General features: G+C 48.9%; 1 non-coding gene across 1 annotated transcript; it reads right to left on the bottom strand.

Annotated features, from left to right (window-relative positions):
- Positions 1-6,957: 6,957 nt before the first annotated feature.
- Positions 6,958-7,083, bottom strand: LOC127487488 (small nucleolar RNA SNORA40). Its single transcript, XR_007914333.2, has one exon. It is a non-coding gene; the product is annotated as a small nucleolar RNA SNORA40 (small nucleolar RNA).
- Positions 7,084-8,035: the final 952 nt, after the last annotated feature.

Below are 8,035 nucleotides of genomic sequence, written 5' to 3'. Positions count from 1 at the left end.
TCACAGCTTTTCTGTGGCAAGCCTGCATCCGAGGAGCATGCTTGGGTCACACTGGACTGGTTTATTCTCCAGCTCCGCCTTTGTCTGGCCCCAGCCTTCCCGGACACTGTGGACTCCCGGGTCCCCTACTCTACATTCGTTAGGGCGCCCTTCCTTGTACCTGGCTTCCTGTGAACTCCTTGGCTCAGCCCCCTTGCAAGGCTCAAACTTTGGTCTGGCTACCCCTTTCCTGATCCTTTCTGGTTCCCAGAGGACCTCTGAGGCCGTGACTTGGCTCTCCTGGCAGGGGTCATTGTGAAGCCCCCAGCCCTGGTGCCCAGTGAGCCGACCTTACTCGTCAGCCCTCCACACCAGAGCACCAGCCAAGCCTCTTGGCTCCCATGTCCTGACTCCTATATCTTTTTATTTTTTATTTTTTGACAGGCAGAGTGGACAGTGAGAGAGAGAGACAGAGAGAAAGGTCTTCCTTTGCCGTTGGTTCACCCTCCAATGGCCGCCGCGGCCGGCGCATCGTGCTGATCCAATGGCAGGAGCCAGGTACTTCTCCTGGTCTCCCATGGGGTGCAGGGCCCAAGGACTTGGGCCATCCTCCACTGCCTTCCCAGGCCACAGCAGAGAGCTGGCCTGGAAGAGGGGCAACCGGGACAGAATCCGGTGCCCCGACCGGGACTAGAACCTGGTGTGCTGGCGTCGCAAGGCGGAGGATTAGCCTAGTGAGCCGCGGCGCCAGCCCCCGACTCCTATATCTTAACCCAGAGCTCCAATCCCTCCCAGCCTTCTTCTCCAAAGCAGTTTCTGGGGTTCTGGCTCCTTGAGGGTTAATAGGCAGCCCCTTTCCGCTTTGTAGCTGCAGCTGTAACCTACTTGGTTTCTGGGCCTGAGCCAGGGACCTGGGATAGAGGAGAGCAGACTGGCAGGGTGAGGGGTGAACCCCAGGGGGTAAGGACAAGTATTTACAGTAACACTGCACCCTCCACCCCAACCTGGCCCAAGGCTAGGGAACCCCTGGGAGGCAAAAATGCAGATTATAACCAGAACATTCCTGTGAGGTATGTGGTAGAAGGTGGGGGCTGCCGGGAGGGGCAGGGATAGAGGAGGATGGGGGAGGGGGATGAGGGTGGTCAGCCTGGCCAGAGCAGATTGTCCTGGATTGCGGCTGTGGATTAAGGGCCAGCCACAGGGTGTCCGAGCTGGGGAATCTCCACCCAAGCACTTTATAGATGGGGAAGCTGAGGCCCTGTGACTTGTCCGTGGCCGATGGCTGTCCAACCCAAAGCTGTCTCCTTGAATTGTGATCTCCCCTGTGGTTTCCTCCTTCTGGAGATCACTTCCTGTTCTTAGCTTCTGGGGACGCCCGCTCTTGGCTGTTGTTCTCATTCTCCTTTGCTGCTGCTCCCCATTTTCTCACTCTCTAAACTTTGCGGTGTCTGGGCCCCATCTTTGGACCCTCACACCCACTCCCCCCGTGAACGTAGGCCACCCGCCCACGGATCACTCCTAAACATACGTCTCCAGCACAGGCTTTCTTCTGAACACCGGACTCCCAGGTCCAGTAATTCCTCGTCTGCAAAATGGGGTGCTAGTTACCTCACAGGGCTGTTGTGAGACTCAGTGAGTTCAGACGCGTGAAGTTCTGCAAGAGTGCCCGGTTCGGCCTGAGCTCTGTGGCTGCAGCCTTGCTGATTGCCGTCACTGTCGGTACTGCAGCCTGCCAGCTCCGTGTGGACGTCCAGAATCATCTGAGAAGTGACTCATCCCAAGCCCCAGACTTGCTCTATCTGCAACCTTGTTCGTCTCAGTAGATAGCAATCCTGTTCTTCTAGCAGCTCAGGCCAAAACCTTGGCGACCCCTTTGACTTGATTTTCTCTTCTCTCATTTCCCAAAGCGTTTTGTTTCTTCCTTTTCTAAAATAGTTTTACTTATGCAATTGAAAGGCAGGCAGAGTGACGGGGACGGGGGCAGGGAGAGAGAGGGAGAGTTATCTTCCATCTACTGGTTCATAAATGATTGTAACAGCTGGAGCCAGGCCAAGCGGAAGCCAGGAACCCCAGACTCCAATCAGATCTCCCACATGGGTCCTGAGCACCCAAGAACTTGGGCCATCTTCTGCTGCCTTCTTGGGCACATTAGCAGGAAGCTGGGTTGGAAGTGGAGGTAGGACTCCATCTCTGGCTCTTCTGTATGGGATGCGGGCATCCCAGGTGGGAACTTAACCCACTGTGCCACAACACCCACCCCTCTATCTTCCTAAAATATATGCAGAAGCCAGCCACTATGATCTTGGCCAGTGTCATCTTTCACCTGGATTACTGCCTCCACACTTGCCTCCTTGCTGCTGCTGCTGCTTTTTTTTTTTTTTTAATTTTATTTGAAAGAGATATAGAGAGACAGAGATGAGACAGAGACGAGGCAGAGACAGATCTTCATCTGCTAATTCACTCCCAGATGCCTGCGACACCCAGGGTTGGGTCAGGCTGGGGCCAGGATTCCCACGTGAGTGGCAGCAGTTCAGGTACTTGAGCCATCACTGGCTGCCTCCCAGGATGCTCTTCAGCAGGAACTGGAATCAGAAGTGGAGTTGAGGTCCAATATGGGATACAGGCATCCCAAGTGGGCAACTTAACTATTGAGCCAGAAGTCTGACTCTTGCCTCCTTGCTTCTGCTCAGACGCAGGTACGGTCTGTTCTCACTGCAGCATTCGGAAGATGCCTTTTGATGTAGGTCATGTCCCTCCCCTGTGTGGTGTGCTGAAGACTTCCCAAATTTCTGCATAAAGCTTGAGCCCTCATAAGGACCTCAAGGGCACTGAAAAGCAGCCTCTGCTTCCTCCTTGGCCTCACTGCCTACCCTCGTGTCTACTACTCTACACCAGCCTCGCTGGCCTTACAGTTCTGGAACATGCCGTGCTAGAACGTGGAGCTGGGTCGATCCAAAGCCAGCAGCCAGGAGCTTCTTCCGGGTCTCTGACATGGGTGCAGGGGCCCAAGGACTTGGGCCATCTTCTACTGCTTTCCCAGGCTATAACAGAGAGCTGGATCAGAAGTGGAGTAGCTGGAACTTGAATCAGTGCCCAGATGGGATGCAGGCACTGTAGGCAGTGGCTTTACCCGCTATGCCACGGCGCTGGCCCCCTCATTGGATTTTCTACACAGATTATCACTGCATGACCTTTTGAACTGAGTGTTGGGTAATGTGGAGTGGTCACTGTGTGTGAACCAATAGGGCCAAAATGGGAGAAGCTGTACATGCTGACTCTTATTTCATCATGTGTATATGTCATGTTTCTTCATCCATCCATCAGTCGATGGACACCTAGGTAGATTCCATATTGTGACAGTTGTGAATTGTGTTGGAATGTATGTGGGATTCCTCTTTCTCTGCATTCCTATCAGCATTCAGTTTTTGTCTTTTTGGTAATAGCCATTCTAACTGAGGTGAGAAGATATCTCATTGTGGTTTTCCCGATTTCCATTTTCCTGATGCCTAGTGATGTTAGGCGGCTTTTCATATACTTGTTGGCCATTTCTGTGTTTTTCTGTTGAGAAACATCTATTTATATCATTTGCTGCTGAGTTGTTTGAGTTCCTTATATAGTATGCATATTAATCCTTTGTCAGATGAGTAGTTTAAAAATATCTTGTTGGGGCTGGCATAGCAGGTTAAGCTGCCACCCGTGATGCCAACATCCCATATGGGTGCCAGTTCCTGTCTCGGCTGCTCTACTTCTGATCCAGCTTCCTGCTAATGCACTTGGGAAAGCAGCGGAGGATGCCCCAAGTGCTTGGGCCCCCCTACTCACATAGGAGACCTGGATGAAGCTCCTGGCTCTTGGCTCTGGTCTGGCCCACCTGGGCTGTTGAGGCAATTTGGAAAGTGAACAAGCAGATGGTAGATATCTCTCTCTCTCTGTCTCTTCTCTCTCTATAACTGCCTTTCAAGTAAAAAATAAATCTTTAATTTCTCTGATTTGTAGGTTGTCTCTTCACTCTGCTAATGGTTTCCTTTGTTATGCAGAAGCTTTTTAATTTGATGTGGTTCCATTTGTCAATGTTTGCTTTTGTTTTCTGTATTTTTTGGTGTTTATACAAAGAAAACCTTTGCCCAGACTAATGTCCTGGGGGGTTTTCCTATGTTTTTTCCCACTACTTTCTTTCTTTTTTTTTTTTTGACAGGCAGAGTGGACAGTGAGAGAGAGAGACAGAGAGAAAGGTCTTCCTTTGCAGTTGGTTCACCCTCCAATGGCCGCCATGGCCGGTGCACTGCGCTGATCTGAAGGCAGGAGCCAGGTGCTTCTCCTGGTCTCCCATGGGGTGCAGGGCCCAAGCACTTGGGCCATCCTCCACTGCACTCCCTGGCCACAGCAGAGAGCTGGCCTGGAAGAGGGGCAACCGGGACAGAATCCGGCGCCCCGACCAGGACTAGAACCTGGTGTGCCGGCGCCGCAAGGCGGAGGATTAGCCTAGTGAGCCGTGGCGCCGGCCTCCACTACTTTCATAGTTTCAAGTCTTACATTTAAGTATTTGGTTTTGTATATCATGAGGGATAGAGGTGTAGTTTTACTCTTCTCTATATGGATACACAGTTGTACTTCTTGAAGAATCTGTTCAGCACCATTTATTGAAGAGACTGCCTTTCTCCAATGTATGTTCTTAGTGTTTGTCAAAAATTGATATATGGATTTATTTCTGAATTCTCTATTCTGTTCTATGGTTCTGTGTATCTGGTTTTATGCCAGAATCATGATATTTTGGTTACTACAGCTTTGTAGTATGTTTAGAAGTCAGGTATTGTGATGTCTCCAGCATTAGTCTTTTTGCTGATGATTGCTTTAGTTATTTGAGGTCTTTTGTAGTTCCATGGAAATTTTAGGAATGCTTTTTCTATTTCTGTGAAGAAAGTCATTGGTATTTTGATAGGGATTTCATTGAATCTGTAGATTGTTTTGAGTAGTATGGAAATTTTAAGCAATATTAATTCTAATCCATGAACATGGCACAATGGCATGTGTCCATTAAAAAAAGTATTTATTCAAATAGGCAGAACAAAGTAGGTGATGGCGAGAGAGAGAGAGAGAGAGAGAGAGAGAGAAAGAGAGATATTGATCTTCCCTTGTTTCCATCTACTGGTTCACTTCCCTAATGGCCATAACATCCAGGTCTGGGCCAGGCCAACTTCAGGAGCCAAGAACACCATCCAGGTCTCCCAGTTGGGTGGCAGGGACCCCAGTACTTGGGCCATTTCCCATTGCCTTGCCAGGCACATTAGCAGGAAGGTGGATTGGAAGCAGAGCAGCCAGGACTTGAACTGGTCCTCTGATATGGGATGCTGGTCTGGCAAGCAGGAGCTTAACCTGCTGTGCCATGCTAGCCCCTGTCTTTCCATTTTTTAGTGTCCAATTCAATTTCCTTACAAAGTTTAAAGTTTTTCATTGTAGACTTCTTTTATCTCCTTTGTTGAATTTCTTTCTAGGTATTTTGGTTTTTAAATAGCTACTGTAGGCCGGCGCCGCGGCTCAATAGGCTAATCCTCCACCTAGAGGTGCCGGCACACCGGGTTCTAGTCCGGTCGGGGCGCCCGGATTCTTTCCCGGTTGCCCCTCTTCCAGGCCAGCTCTCTGCAGTGGCCAGGGAGTGCAGTGGAGGATGGCCCAAGTGCTTGGGCCCTGCACTCCAGGGGAGACCAGGAGAAGTTCCTGGCTCCTGGCTTTGGATCAGCGCGGTGCGCCAGCCGCAGCGCGCCAGCTGTGGCAGCCATTGGAGGGTGAACCAATGGCAAAAGGAAGACCTTTCTCTCTGTCTCTCTCTCTCACTATCCACTCTGCCTGTCAAAAAAAAAAAAAAAAAAAAAAGCTACTGTAAATGGGATTGCTTTCTTTCTCATATAGTTTATTACTGCTGTCTATAAATGCTACTGGTTTTTGTAGGTTGATCTTGAACCCTGGAATTTTGGTAAATTCAGTTATCAGTTCTAAGAGTTTTCTGGCAGAGTCTTCAGATTTTTTCTAGTATAAGGTCATGTCATTTTGAAACAGGGGTAGTTGACTTACTCCTTTCCAGTTTGAATGCCCTTTTTTTCTTTCTTTGCTTGATTGCTCTGGCTAGGACTTCAAGTTCTATGCATAGTTGGTTTTAATGAAGTGGTCTGGGTCAAGGGGAGGATTGGCCAAGAGGAATTGTTTCAGTGAGACCACAGGGCCAGGAGAGGTACCTCCTGCCCTCCCCTGGTCGCCAATCCCCCCTTTCTCCTCTGGGTGGGGCTGTGCAGGGGGGGTGCAGGGCTTCCTTCCACCTCTGCCTTTCCACTCCTCAGGAGGCCTGGTGTGGGACCGTCTGTTGCTCTGGTTGCCTCAGTCCTCGTCTCTGTGTGGGAGAAGAATAAATAGGGTTTAGGAGAAGAGCCAGGGATCCTTTCAGGTGTTTGTGCTCCATTGCCCCAGTTTGTGTCCCAAACCACTCTCACCGGTTCCTAGAGCCAGAAGTCTCAGAGAGGACCTCAGGGGGCTCAGCCCGCTTCTAAGAACAGGATCCAGGAGCTGCGCTGATCCGAAGCCAGGAGCCAGGAGCTTCCTCCAGGTCTCCCACATGGGTGCAGGGGCCCAAGCACTTGGGCCATCTTCTACTGCTTTCCCAGGCCACAGCAGAGAGCTGGATCAGAAGTGGAGCAGCCGGAACTAGAACCGGCGCCTATATGGGATGCCGGCACTTCAGGCTAGGGCTTTAACCCACTGCGCCACAGCGCCAGCCCCAAGTAGTATCCTATTTTTAAAACTACATTTTCTAGATTATTGCTTTTAAGTTATTGCTATTGATATTTTGATAATTTAATTTTGTATCCAGCATCCTTGCTGAACTCTCTTATTAGTTTTAGTTATTTATTGATTTTGTTGGTTTATCTAAGTAAACGATCCTATTCCTTCTGAGTAGTGACATTTTGTTTTTTATTTTATTTTTATCACAATATCCCTTCTTATATGTTTCAAAATTCATACTAAACAGTGAGTTCTGGGTTGTAAAAGAGGTTTTAGTTTTTGCATCTTTATAAATCTTTGTCCACAAGTTAAACAAGTACACACACAAATGCTATGAATAAAGACATTTTAAACTCTTCTCTCTCAACTCTTAATTTCCCTATTTATTTTTCCCTCCTAGTAGAGTGGTGTTGGCTGGCTTCCCACCCCCCACTGCTGTTTTGTACACTTGACTCTGAAGTTGAGGAAAATGCATGAATATTTGTATATTGTGTGTCGTGCTTGCTTATGCTTGGGTTTTCTGCTCTCTGGGTTTCTGTTTAACCTCGGATGATTTGCTTTGCCTTTCCTTACTATCTTTCCAGTTCTTTGGTGCATTCAAGGATACTTTAGTATACTTGGTGCTGTTTTGGAGTTATTTCCATATGATTTTGCTATTTTAATGCAAACAGAAGTCCTTATCTTTCTATCTGATATCCAGTTAGAATTCTTGATACCATTTTTTAAAAATATTTTTATTTATTTATTTGAAAGGCAGAGTTACAGAGAGGTAGAGGCAGAGAGAAAGAGAGAGAGAGAAATCTTTCATCCACTGGCTCACTCCCCAAATGGTTGCAAAGGCCAGAGCTGAGCCAATCTGAAGCCAGGAGCTAGGATCCTCCTCTGGGTCTCCCACGCAGGTGCAGGGGCCCAAGGACTTGGGCCATCTTCTACTGCTTTCCCACACCATAGCAGAGAGCTGGATCAGAAATGGAGCAGCTGGGACTTGAACTGGCTCCCATATGGGATGCCGACACTGCAGGCGACAGCTTTACCTGCTACGCCACAGAGCTGGGCCTTTATTTATTTTTTCTATTTTTCTTAAAGATTTATTAAGTCAGAGTTACACACACAGAGAAGGAGAGGCACAGAGGGAGAGAGGTCCTCTATTCGCTTGTCTACTCCCCCATTGGCTGCAACGGCTGGAGCTGCTCCAATCTGAAACCAGGAGCCAGGAGCTTCTTCTGGGTCTCCCACATGGGTGCAGGGCCGCAAGGACTTGGATCATCTTCTACTGCTTTCCCAC

The sequence above is a fragment of the Oryctolagus cuniculus genome, chromosome 1 (genome assembly GCF_964237555.1).
Source record: "Oryctolagus cuniculus chromosome 1, mOryCun1.1, whole genome shotgun sequence".
NCBI lineage: Eukaryota > Metazoa > Chordata > Mammalia > Lagomorpha > Leporidae > Oryctolagus > Oryctolagus cuniculus.
Note: the sequence above shows the minus strand (reverse complement) of the source record. Positions and strands in the feature narration are given on the sequence as shown.